The sequence below is a fragment of the Zosterops lateralis genome (genome assembly GCF_965231275.1).
Source record: "Zosterops lateralis genome assembly, chromosome: 3".
NCBI lineage: Eukaryota > Metazoa > Chordata > Aves > Passeriformes > Zosteropidae > Zosterops > Zosterops lateralis.
In genome coordinates, this window is record NC_139764.1 from 45509350 (window position 1) to 45522669 (window position 13320).

A 13320-nucleotide genomic window follows, 5' to 3' on the forward strand; every position below is an offset into this window, starting at 1 on the left:
ATTTACTCTCCACAAACAGGACCACGATCTTCAGCAATAGCTGCTCACACGTCTCAATTAAAACCAATAAAAATAGATTAGATGGGGGGGGGTGGGGGGGGGGGAAGAGAAAAAAAAAAAAAAAAAGAGAGAAGAAGAAACCATCGCAGACTGACGGAAGGCTTTCCTACACAACCTCATCTTCTGTGAGTCCTCGCTACTTCGCAGGGAGTTGGCAAGGCGGGGGACGCCTTTGGCAACCCTCTGCTTTAACTCGGTGCACGGCGGGGCGGGGGCTGGCTGGGGGCAGACTCCTCTCGCTCGTCCCCGCCCGCTCACCCGCAGTTCCCCGCCAGCTCAGGGCGCCGTGGGTTACCCCCAGTGCCGGCAGCCTCGCACCCTGGCGGTGCCGGCGGCGGGCCGGGGTCGGCGGGCGGGGCGGGGCGGGCGCCGTGAGGTCACTGCGGCCGGGCCAATGGGCGGCGCGGGGCGGCGGGGCCGGGGTGTCCCTCGTGCGGCGGTAGTGCCATGGGAATGGGAATGGGGATGGAGATGGGGAGGGCGGCGGCGGGCGCGGGGCGAGCGGTCCCGGCGCGCCCCCGCCCACCCGGGGGCCGGGACTGAAGGGGCGGTGCCGCTGCCCGAGCACAGGTGCGGCGGTGCCGGCGGTGTGGCGGGCGGGTGCGGAGCGCCCTCCTCCCGGCGGCAGCGGCGGGGGATGTTCCGGCCGCCGGGGGCGCGCCGCCCGTGGGAAGCGCGCTCCTAACGCCACCTGGGCGGCGCGGGGAGCGCTCGGCGCGGAGCGGAGCGGGCGGTGCGGGGTCGCCGGCAAACGGGCAGGTAGGAAGGAGGAGAAACGCCGCTCCGGGCGGCTCTGAGAAGCTTTTGTGTGTTTATTCAGCTGCGGGGCTCGCCGCGGGGAAAGTTGTGCGGATGGTCCCGGTTCGGAGCGCAGCCGGGGCGCGGGGCTGAGGCTGTGGCGGCGGCCGGAGGGCTCCGCGCACCGCGGCGGGGCTGCCCCGCTCCCGGCGGGACTCAGGAGCGGCCGCTCCCGCTGCCGGGGGTCGCCGCGCCCCTGGAGCAGCGCGGGGCCGGCCCGGGGGCGGTGGGGTCGGTCCCGTCCTGGGGCCGGAGCGGGGAAAGACGTGCCGGCGGCGCTCGGGCTGGTCCCGCCGGGGCAGCGGGGGGTGCGCGGCCTCCCCCGGGCAGGTGCTGATGGTCCCCGCGGCTGTGCCGTGTCCGCTCCCGGCTGGAGCAAAGGCGGCTCCCCGGGGCTGCCGTGCGGCCGGAGTTTGGGAGGGCAGCGCTGGAAGGGAGTGCGCTGCCAGCGCGCCCACAGGAGCGCCCGAAGCGGAGCCCCAGTGCTTGCTGAAAACCAGAACTAACCGTGTTCCCTCCGCTGTGCCGGTCTCGGGGCAGAGAAACCCAAATGGACTCGTGAGCAGGGCTGTGGATCCGCTCCCGTGGGTTTTCATACTGATTAAGTGCCTTCTGATTGCCTGGGATTACTTTGGAAAAACGCAAATCCCGGCTAATATCGGTGCTGACCATATATAGAAGTAGTCGCAGACAGAAGTACTATAACTTCAATATTGCTGACACAGGTCGAGAAACTTTAAAAAACAGCAAGCAAAAGCAGGGATTTGTCCTGAGGATGTTTTTGTCCAAGGGGTATATTTTCCTGGGTTTGCGTCCTACGTTGACTGAATTATTTCTACTTCTTGTTTGTTTGTTTACCCGCCTATACGCTTCAAAGTTAGTGAACGATATATTGATTTTATTTTGTCTGCCTCTGTTTAATCCGGCAGTGTTTGGTTTGCTTACTTGTCTTAGACCAGGACTGCAGTAGGGAATGCTGCTTTTTCCGGAATGGAAGCCTGGTTTGATGGCTTTCAGAAACGTGCCTCAGCTTGGGAGCGAGCACGCTGCTCATACAGCAGCAATTTTCTATGGCATGGAAGAAATATTATAGGGTTTTCTGATGTTGTGTGTTTTGTGCTCTCTCTCCTTTTTTTATTTTATTTTTTTTAATACATTGGGTTGTTTGTTTTTTTAATAGCTCTGCTGTTACCAGAAGCTTTTATGAGTACATTATTGTCCTATGGAGCAATATGAAGACTATATTTTCCAGTGCTGAATCCCATTCAGAGTAATGTGCTTTTATTTCAGTGCCATGTGCACGTTAACAGGGCAACTCCAGCAATAAGGAACAAGAATATGTTGACTTGAGCTGAAAACACTGAAAACAATTCTTTTGGACTGTTTTGGATGTAGCAGTTTTTGCTGGATTTTAGTAACAAAGAAATTACATGCTCCAGGGATAATCCAGTATGAAATTTGTCTGACTTACTGGCAGCTATATCAAAATATGTTGCAAGTTCTCTTCTTCTACCAGATACACTTTGCCATCAAACCCAGAAATTCAATTTTGTATGTTTTCATGTTTAATTCAAAAGAAATGGAACCTAACCTAATTTATTACAGACTGTTGAGAGGTGTGAATTCATCTCATTTTCGAGCAGATGAATAATAACTTTCTGGAGGGAGCTGATTGCATACGTTATATCATGTATCTGTATATTGCCAAGTACGGTGCATTTTTCTTTCTGTTACTGAAAAAGAAATTCATCTTACTCATAGTAGTATAGTCTGCATCCAAGAGCTCATTAGTGTATTTTAGAACAGCAGTCTCAGAGGTAGGTTTTCATAGTGAAAACCAACCATGACCATATGAAACATCATAAGCACAGTGCTCAATGGTGCCTTAAATTACCCTTTTAGGTATTAGTGTTAAGGAGGAAAATGTCTTGGTTAATTTGTAAGCTGGTCTAAAAAATTGTTACACTTACTACACTCTTCATTCTAAACCTATAGTAGCTTCTCTAAAACTATCCAACCTCTCTTTTTTGAATTAGTGTTTGGATTTTAGCCTTAATGCCATGAGTGTTTTCAGGGTCAAATCCTGAAATGCTAAAGAAAATCTTGTGATGACTAATGTGGAAATTTCTTCCACATGAATGCTACAGCGTTATGGTTCTTATGTTCATATCTTCTATTCTCCTTCAGTCTTCATTGTAGCAGACAGACTAATTGTGTACTTTGTGCCAGCAATTACTGTGCTTACGCAGTGTTATGTGACTCAAAAAGGAAGGGGTGCAAAAGGTGCTTGACACTAGGAAAACGTTTGAAGTGATCTGGATGACCTTAATTAATATTGTTCATTATCATATTACATCTTGTTTGCCATTAAGGGGAGATGGTGTTCTGAGGAGACAAAGTATCTGTGCAATATTTGAAGGCAATGAAAGCTCATAAGGCGCACATAAATGCATGGCTGCTTAGTTTAGTACCAGATATGATAGAAGTGTTTACTAATATTAATGGTATCCCTTATTGTAATGGTAGATTCCCATTTAGTGAAGATATATAATTAAGCTTTAAAATAAGGTGCAGTATCTGTTAGATTATGTGGGGGAGGACATGCAATGCCATCTCAGTATCCTTGTCTGTATTTAAGTACCATAGTTTCTGAGTATGTAGCAAATGTTTAAATTAATATGTAAGCTTGGAATAAAAACAAAGACAACTTTTGCTGTTTACCAGGCTCTGTTTCACAAATCCATTCAACAGTGTTGCTGCTTTCTCTGTGATTTCGTTCTGTGTCTTTTTTTCCATTGAAGAATATCAATTCTGCTGGGCTGCATGATTGCTGTACATGTGAAACTGTCAGAGTTGCTGGGAGAGTGTCCATCACCTACACCTCTAAAGGCACAAATTGTGCCTCCCAGTCCACCCAACGGTGTTGCAGCACTTACCAGACTATGTTCCTGATGGAGTTGGGGTGCAAAACATTATAAGTAAATTTAGTATAAGCCTGGTGTGCCATGATTAGATTAAGACTTCATGCTCAGGAGTTGTTTATGTCTTATTTTTGTTTTAAGAGATGATAAGAGCAGGCTGCAATATTTTCTATTTCTTGTGTCTTGGTTAAGTGCCAGCAGGACACAACCTTGTCCATGCACGCCTGGCTAGGAGATTCAATGAGGGCAAAGAGAGAATCCATTCTCGTAAATGTAAAATGTTAAAATTCCTGACTGTAAAAAATGGGTATTGATGAAGGATTAACCCCCTCACGTATTCTAAGTATGTAGTTTCATGCTGGAGGCATCTGTTGGTGTAAAGGAGGGAAGACTTAACTGAGTTTCTTTATTAAATGTTTGCAAACTGAAGGCAAAGTCTTTTGTATGGTTGGAAAATCTTTGGAAAAATAAAAGATGTCAGTTGTATTACGAATGATACATAATCAGTTGCTATAATGACAGCTAGAGGTAGTTTCATATTTCTCTAAATTAATCTTGATGGAGATAGTTACAGAGAAATATTTAATAATACCGCTTCAGGATAGATTATCAGAAAATGTTTTTCTGGGTATGATTTGAAAATGCAGATACTTTTAAATGCCATTACCTTTCCTTCTCTGTTTTCTGTGCTTTCTTTCTAAAGATGGAGTAAACAAAAACCTGTTTAATTTAAAACAATTTCCTGCAAGCAAATTCAAAGTTTTATTCATTTAGCCCAGTGCAATGTAGCATTTTAGCCACAGTATCAGAGTTCCATGCGCACCAAACATCTGATAAATTGTCTGTTCTCTGTTGTGGGAATTATGCCTGGTCTTGATCTCCAGGAGGGTGTGGCTGCTCTGCTCGTTTATAGATAATTCTTGTGGGGGTAGTGAACGTGACTGGGGGCTTCCAGGATTGTTCAGTTACATTCAACAAGCTGATGGACTTTTGTTCTATCACAATATATATTTCTATTATTTCTATACTTTTCCTTTCCCTCACTGGATGATGTGTAATGATGTGTAAGGTCTCACCTTCTGTCTCTCACCTTCTTTGGATGATTATCAGTCCTTAATTCCCACGGGAAAAAATAATTATGGAATAGAAAGGTTTATAATAAAAAAAATCAGAAGTTTACCTCTTACAAATAAGTTCATAGATGGCTGAGAAATTTGGAAGGAAGGGATTAAAAAAGATGTTTGAAGTTACTGGGACACATCTGTGTGTACATCACTTCTCTTAAAGAAAACAATCTCGTCTCTGTGCCAGGGGTTGGCCCAGGGACTTCGTACAATATTGTTCACCCACTGAGCTCTAGCTGTGTTTGTGTGTAGTGTTTTGACCATTACTACCTTATTTGACAGCATTAGGTGTACCAGAGCCAGATGCTGAGGGCTGTTCTTGGACCTTTAAGCTTCCATGTGAAGTATGGAGGGACAACTTTTCATGTCAAATGTGTAAAGTCATGACAATCTACCTTGTCCTGCAGCCTTGTTATTCCTATCTGTCCTTCTCATAACCTTTCCAGCGTCTAGGATTAATGGGTTTTAAGAAAGCCTCCCAACATTCCTGCATGAAGGTCTGAGGTATCAGCTGTAACACCTAAAGGAAATAAACCTGACAGTTTTGAAGGGGAAAAATGCTATCTATCATTCACAAGGATTTATAAAAAGCCTCCATTATTTCATTACGAAATAAGTAAATTTGAGTTCAGTAATTACGTGGGATTCTAAAAGCGGGAAATACATTATTAAGGCTGTCAAATCATACATTTAAAAAAAATCTCACTAAATACATAGTGGAGGAGCAGAGCATTCCATTTCCTTTAGCCTTGTACTACAGTCATGTAGAGCCAGTGTATGTCCTTTACAGCATTGAAATGCTAAGCCTTTAAAAAACCCCAAAATCTTAAATACTTTGTGGAAGGTCCTGAGCTACCACAAAACCAAATAATTTGGTGAGATAATAGCAGTCTTGGTGTAGAAAATTAATTACCTCTTCTGGTTTGGTATGACCTGGAAAACACTTGTCTGCTTCATGGGTGTTAATCAGGGATGAGAATAAGCAGGTCATTATCTTGAAGCAATATACTTTCATTCACAAAGAAATGTCCCTGCAAAACACTGAAAGAACAGTGTCAAATCTGTAGAGAAAAGTATTCAATTCCCCTTCTTGATGGTAACGTAGAGGAGCTTGTCCCAGAGGGTTCTGTTATGTATGAAAGGAGACACATCCCTGTGGTCTTATGGGAATTCCTGAAACACAACAGAGGCTGAGTCTGTCTGGAGGTATTAAGGCAGCAATATTCATGCTGCGTGTACTGAAGCATGAAATATCCATTTATGCTTGGTTTTATAGCTGCAAGCTCTATATTGGTCACCTATGCAAAATCTTACCGCCTTTTTTTTGAGGGGGGACAGAAGACTTTTAGCACTTTCCCATGTTTCTCTAGTAAAAATTGATAGTGCTAATTGCCACTTCTTTTATCATTAATTTCTGAATCAACACGAAGTATTGCTATAGCAACAAATCCTTTCGAACTTCAGCGCCGACAATTAGTAGGAGAATTCAATCTCAATATGTAATAAGCACAATTGTAAGAACTATTCAAAGGATTAAGGAACTTTCTTTTTAAAAGAAGGGGCGTAATGCAAATACTCAAAACTGTCATGAAAGAACAGAACTTGAAAATCTTCAGCATTCTCTTTTTATTAATCATCTCCAGTTGCTGTATAAAGGTGCATAGTTGCTTTGAACAAAATAATTACAGCACACTGTATCCCCTCAGAGAAAAAATACATAATTCTGTGGAATACTCTGGAGATTTTTATCTCTGATTATAATATTTCAACATAAAATGCTGCATCTTCTCTCTATTTTTCTCTTCTATCGTTGTTCTTCAGCCCTGACAATGCCTGTGCAGGAAAACCCTAAGTAGGTTTCAGGACTCGCTGGATAGCAAATAATCCAAATTTATGAAGTCAGAATTAGATGGTGCTTTATCTCTACTTTTTCACCAGTTGAAGCATCTGAGTGAATTGCTATTTACATTTTGCCATGTCATCTCACTTGATAACAGGCACACAAGGGAAGTTACACATATATGTATGCACACACAAAAATTAGGAGGCATAAGGAGTGTGCAAGTGCCAAATAACTGAGGAACACTGGAAAAAATAGGGAAAGGTCTAGCACTGCTAATCTATGATTGATGTTATTACCTGTGATAGATTTTTGAGGTAGTGAAAGCTTATAAATCTTTAGGGGGAGCTATGCTTCTAGGGATGCTGATTGCATTGAAAAAAGGTTGTGTGAGAAGAAAGAATAAGGACAGGTGAAGGGTAAGAATGATAAAACCATAAATTAAGGAAATGAAGAGTAGTCAAAGGAGGGGCAGTGCTTGTAAGAGGGAAGTCTGAAGGGACTATCCTGGGAGCCTGTGACTCTTGCATACATACATGACAGAGAAAAGAAGGGGGAACAGTAAAAGACCCATAAGAAAATGGAACAGTGTGACCCTAGGTGATGAGGGGAGAATGTGCCCGTGGTAGACATCCTGGGAAGGATGTGATGGTTTCCTGGGGAGGAAAGGTTGTTCTGTGGATTCTTCTTTCACCTCGTGAAGTGGATGGCTTCATAATGGTGCTTTTCTACCAAGGCTGCTGCTTCTGTGTATTATCAAAGTGTGTTTCTTTACTAGCAGTGCTCCCACCAACCAGCAGACCATCGGTGGTTACCCTGGCCGGACTGTATGCCTTGCAGATTGGGAGGAAATAAATACTGAAAATCTAATGGCATGCAAGGCTGCACCTCTGCAACTTTCTCTTGTCAGAACACCTCTTCTTGAAGAGCCTTTCAGAGCCCTCTGCAAAGTGTCAAAGTTACCATTTTCAAGTGAAGTTTTAAATTTCAAGTTGCATCTCTTGGTTCCTCCTTTTACTAACATAGTGATGTGCCTTTGTTAACTAGGAAATCTTCAAAAAACTTCTGCAATAAAGGTTAAAAAAGCATTACAAAAGACACCAGTGAAGAAATGCTGAGTGTCTTTTACATTCTTGGAAGACAAATTCTTGGAAGACAAATTATCTCTGGACTATTTATTTATGTAAATATTGTTCAAAAATATCTATTGCAGAAAGCATCTAGTAGCTCAGATAGCATCTGAATAAAGTCAGTTTAGCAGTGTCTCTTAGGGAGAGATGGAAATAAAAAGGATTTGAGTCCTGTCTTAGGCTTGGAGCTGTTTAAGTAAATTCAAGGAAACTTAAATCTAGTTTGGAGACTTGCATGGGAGACTTCTGGATTTCAAATGTATTATTTTCTGATCATTGTTTTATATAAAATTGTCTTGTGTTTTCCATGGAAAGAGATGGAAGAAAATCACTCTTCAGAAAAAACCCCAGATTTTCTCTGGAAGAGAGAAGAAATTTATCTCTAGGGTCTGGATTCAGTATTAAAAAAGCTAACAGTGAATGACTAGAGCAAACACTGGTGAAAGGTCTACAATGAACCAAGTATGAATGAAAGAGAAACTTACAGAACTACAACTCTGAGGGATAAAGGACTGTGCTGCAGAAAATAGTTGCTAAAAATACTGTGGTACAATGCAAAGGGAACTCATATAAATAGAAAAGCAATGAGAATAATTTGTAGCTCCCATTTCTGGAAACTGCAGTTCAATAGCTACTGGCTGGTGATGACATGTTGGGCACATGTATTGGTTCTCCTTTTCCTTGGTGTTTATTTGCAGTGTGATATGGGGATGCATCAACAAGTCTGCAGGCAGTGTCTGACTTTCCTGTTGGTGGACTGTCATAGTGTCAGGGTTTTCCTTTTCAGTCATACATGCAGCTTTTCCTGGAAAAGCATAATGCCTAGTAAGACTTCCAATAAAAATATGAGTGACTGTTAGTCTTCCTCCTGTTCCATGTCTCCATTCAAAAAATTCAGTTGTTTTGTGAAAACAAGTCTATGGAAGGTGAAGATGAACTGTACTCTTCAGAAGCAGCAGACGGTGTTTATACTGTTCACTACTGAGTCAGTAATTTTCATTCTCGCTCAGCTCAATGAAAGCTGTGTTTGTTTGCCAAAGAGAATGCTAAAGAGGCAAAAATATGCAAGCAAGATTGAAAAAAGGTTTATAGGGTACACGTGGCTGGATTTTGGTAGCTGGGGGATGCAGGGGCAGGCTCTTTGTGAAGCTGCAGGAAATTTCTCATGTGTCAGATTAAGCCAGTGCCAGGCAGCTCAAAGATAGTCCACTGATGGCCCAGGCTGAGCCCATCAGTGATGGTGGTAGCACCTCTGGGATAACGTATTCAAGAAGGGAAAATGTTACTGTGCAGGACAGCAACTCTGCAGATCCAAGATCAGTGAAGAAGGAGGAAGAGGACAGAGATACTCCAGCAGTCCATGGTGAAGCAGCTGTGCGCCTGCAGCTCATGGAGGTCCATGATGGAGCACATATCCACCTGCAGCCCATGCCGGAGGCCTGTGCCAGGTCAGGTGGATGCTCAAAGGAAATTCTGACTCTGTGAAGCTCATGCTAGGGGAGGATTCTGGCAGGATCTGTGGCCCCAGGGAGAGGAGCCCATGCTGAAGCAGATTCTCTGTCACAAAAACCTGGATTATGTTGGCTTGTGACTTTGCAGGGGACTGTTGGAGCAGCTCATGAAGAAGTGCAGTCTGTGGGACAGACTTAGCTTTAGAAGTTAGTGGAGGACTGTCTCCTGTGGGAGGGACCCCATGCTGGAAAAGCAGAAGAGTGTGAGGATTTCTTCCCTCTGAGGAGGAAGGTGCATTAGAGGCAATATGTAATGAACTGTCAGTTTCCCCTTATCAAGAGGATAAAGTATTTTTAAGATTTGGGTTTAAACTTCATTATCCTACTCCAGTTCTGACAGGGAAAATTTTACAACTTGCTACCGAAGTGGAGTTTCTTTTGTCTGTGATGTCACTCAGTGAGTGATCTCTGCCTGTCCTTATTTTGACCCTTGAGTCTTGCTGCATTTCCTTTCCCCTGTTCAGTTTAGGAGGGGAGTGACAGAGCAGCTTTGTGGGCACCTGGTCCAGGCAGGGTCAACAAAAGGTTTATAAATACAGCAGTAGGCTGAAGCTTTGCAGGGCACTGAAATCTGCTGCTGATGTTATCTGCCAGGGTCAGCTCTTGAATTATGATTATGGTAAAATCAAACTTTTAAATGCCTGAAATGGAAGAATGATGATTATGTGACTCTTGTAGGCTGACAGCAACAATAAGGAGAAAAAACAAATATGATCTCAAGTTAACTTGAAATAAAATAGAACATAAAAAAATCTCATCTCACTTGATTTCCTTCCCACAGTTTTAGTATATTTACACAATTTTAACTTTTCATATTTTCAAGCTAAGAAAATAGAGTTTCAAAGACAATAAATGATCAGGTATGTTGTTTCCAAGAAGAAATATTGGAATTGAAACAATTTTAATGTACTGATTACGTTTTAATGTCGCTAAATATCTAATGCCTATCAACCTGCTCGTATTGACATGCAGAGGTTTTATCCTCGTTACATCAGCTGGAAACTTTTCATGGTACAGTGAGTCTTGCAGGTGATCATTATCCTTTTCTGTGTCAGATATGATCAACTTTTTTCATTTGATATGTTGTTGCTTGGTGAATTGGTTTGTTTCTAGGAATAATACATCCCTTTTACAATAGCTGTACAGTCTTGCTTCTGCTTCTCTCAAATTTCTCTGTTGTACTGTTTTTATAGAAGGTAAATGAGAGCAGAGATTCCTTTAAAAACACCCAACAAATGACAACCCCCACAAAAACAAAAAACAAAAAAACCCACCAAAACTCCAAAGAAACAAAAACCAGACACAACCCCAAAATCTTATCCTTTTGATTTTATCAGATAGGAACATTTCCTGGATATGGCTCATATAACGGGATGGGTAATAATTTATTTGCATTATATATTGATTTATGTAACAAGAGCACTAGAATACTGAGGACACATGGGCTGCAGTCCTTTGTGCCTTGTATGACTCTGATTCTGCTTTCTAATTCAAATTAGAATTGGGTGTTGCAGTGTCATTAAGGAGAGTGTTTCTGAATCTTAATACTGGGCATACTGAAACCATGGATTTCCAGACGGGTCCTTTGGATTACTCAGAATTATTATTAATTTTTTTTTTAAATTGACCATGTATTTGAAGCTGCAGTTGTGTTTCTTTTTAGCCTGAGCAGCTATTTTCCATTATACATTTAATTTTTATTACTGTAAAAATAATGTTTGGTGTCCTTTCACTTGGTTTTTCAGTTGGTAATGCTACTGCTCCTGACCTGAGAGTAAAAAAAATTCCAGGCTTTGTGGACTCATTGGTGACTTCAATCTACAATGTTAAATTATTAATTTAATTTTTGCATAGATCATGAGAAGTCTTGCACCTAACTCATGGCCAGTTGCAGGTTAACATTGTCAGTTTAGGGAATATAAGATAATTACCTTACTGGTTTTGACAGAAGTACTAAAAAGAAACATTTCTGTTGGGCATTTGACCATTCTAATGATCAGGATGATAGGTTATGCTTGGGCCTGAATGTGTTTTTTAGAAAACTGTTGTGCTGATATTCCCTTTTACCCTCCTATTTCTCTCCTTCTCCCCCTCTCTCAATCTTTAATGCCAAGTGTCCTGGATTATTAATGATTAAGAATAATGAATAAAGGCAGAAAATGTTCACTAGTCATGTTTGACTAGCTCATGCGGAAGATTAAACTTAAGAGGTACAACATAAAGAGGAAGGGCTACAGGAGCATTCTTATGTTTGGTAGTTGTATGTATACAACATCTGACTGTTTCTGTCTTACACAGAAATGCCGGGTGACACCAAACACTGTTAAGCTAAAGGTTGGGTTTTCTTTCTGTTTTGGATTTGAAATTGAGGTTTCATTTTAGCCTATATTTCACTTTCTTTTATTTTATTTTTTTTTTTAGCTCACACAAGGAAAAGTGTAGGGCTTTTTTCTGTTCAGTTTTACTTGTGTGTTTCTCTATAAATTTTTGAGTTACCAATTTTTTCTGCCAAAGATATTATTCACAGATAAATTGGAACAGAAATGTGAATGTTTGAAGTGTGTGGCCAGTTGGTCTTGTTTTAGCTAATGATGTGCTTGGAGTGTACGTGTGCAAAATATGCTTCAAGGCCTGTCTTAATCAACTTAAGAAAAAGAAATTGAAATAAATATCCCCAAACTATTTGCAGCTGTTAAATTATATTAATTTAAATGAGATTAAAGCTATAATATGTGTAGCTATTTTCATATGAAGATAAGCTTAAGCAATATTCTTCTTCTGATCCTAGTTCAGAGTAACAACCAGACCAGAACCTTTCATTTGAGGATTATAACTTCCCTCTTGAATTTCTAGTCTTGTCTTTTTTTCCTTCTCTTTGTTAGCTGAATGTAATTTTCCCAAATATTCTTGTTATTTGCAAGTTTCTTTCTGATGCGGTGATCCACATATATATTAAGACCAGTGAGAATCGTGGAACTGGAATAAACATTCTAAATAGGTAATTATGCACAAAATCATAAGAATAGAGGGTTTTATTCATAAAACCTTGGGTAGGAAGTTTTGAGTTTGAGTGTGCTTGTTAATAGATATCAAATGTGGAAAAAACCATGAACCATTGGAGAAACTTGAGTGAAATGTCACACATGGAATAGAATTGAGGTTCTGTGGAAGGAAGCCCTGTTGTATTGTGCATGTGAAGGTAAGAAATTGATATTCTGAATCAGCATGTAAGAGTGAAAGATCCTTGATGTAGTGTAGCTGTATTAGTAATAAAATTAATGATGGATTTGTGTTGTTTTGGCATTTTATCATTCCAGCAATATTTGGACAGGGCTGAGTGAGCTGACTGAGAGCTGAGTAATACATAGAACAAAAAGATGAGCAGCTATTGACTCTTGTAAGTAGGCTGTTGAAAACTGCTTTGGGTTTCCAGGATATTAATAGGTTATTTGGCTGCACTATTTAGTAGCAAGGCTTTACCTTGTTTCTAAATTCTTACTATCGGGATTTAGTGAAATGTTATGTCCATTGGAATATTGTGCAAATATGTGAAAATGGCTTCAGCAGAAAGGTAGTGCAGAACTCTTTAAAATGGCTAAATGACTATGTTAAAGTTTTATTCAGTAGCAAAATAGTTAGTGTTTGTTAGCCATCTGAACTTTACCTAAGTTGATGATCATCTAAAGTTAACAAAAAATTCAGATATGGATTGAGAAAAGGTGATTGAAATAAAGAAATTATGTTCCTGAGTCTGTACTGTCACCACAAGATGATACAAAATTGAATGTGCACAGTATGTTTGACTGAAAGTTTTAATTTCTGTACAGAGTGTTACTTCTGTAATTGCATATATCAAAAGTGGTGCAAAGAACCAAAGAAGTATATTGTGATATTTTATTCTGAGAAGCTTAATGTAAAGAAATGTCTGTTAACATA

The 13320-nt window shown here is 41.3% G+C and overlaps 1 protein-coding gene across 1 annotated transcript in view; it reads left to right on the plus strand.

Moving 5' to 3' along the window:
• The first annotated feature begins 528 nt into the window (after positions 1 to 528).
• CHRM3 (cholinergic receptor muscarinic 3) overlaps positions 529 to 13320 on the plus strand; it is a 259032-nt gene continuing 246240 nt past the window's right edge. The window contains exon 1 of the mRNA XM_083856984.1: positions 529 to 819. The gene's annotated coding sequence lies outside the window, so the exon portion shown is untranslated. The remainder of the gene's footprint in view (positions 820 to 13320) is intronic.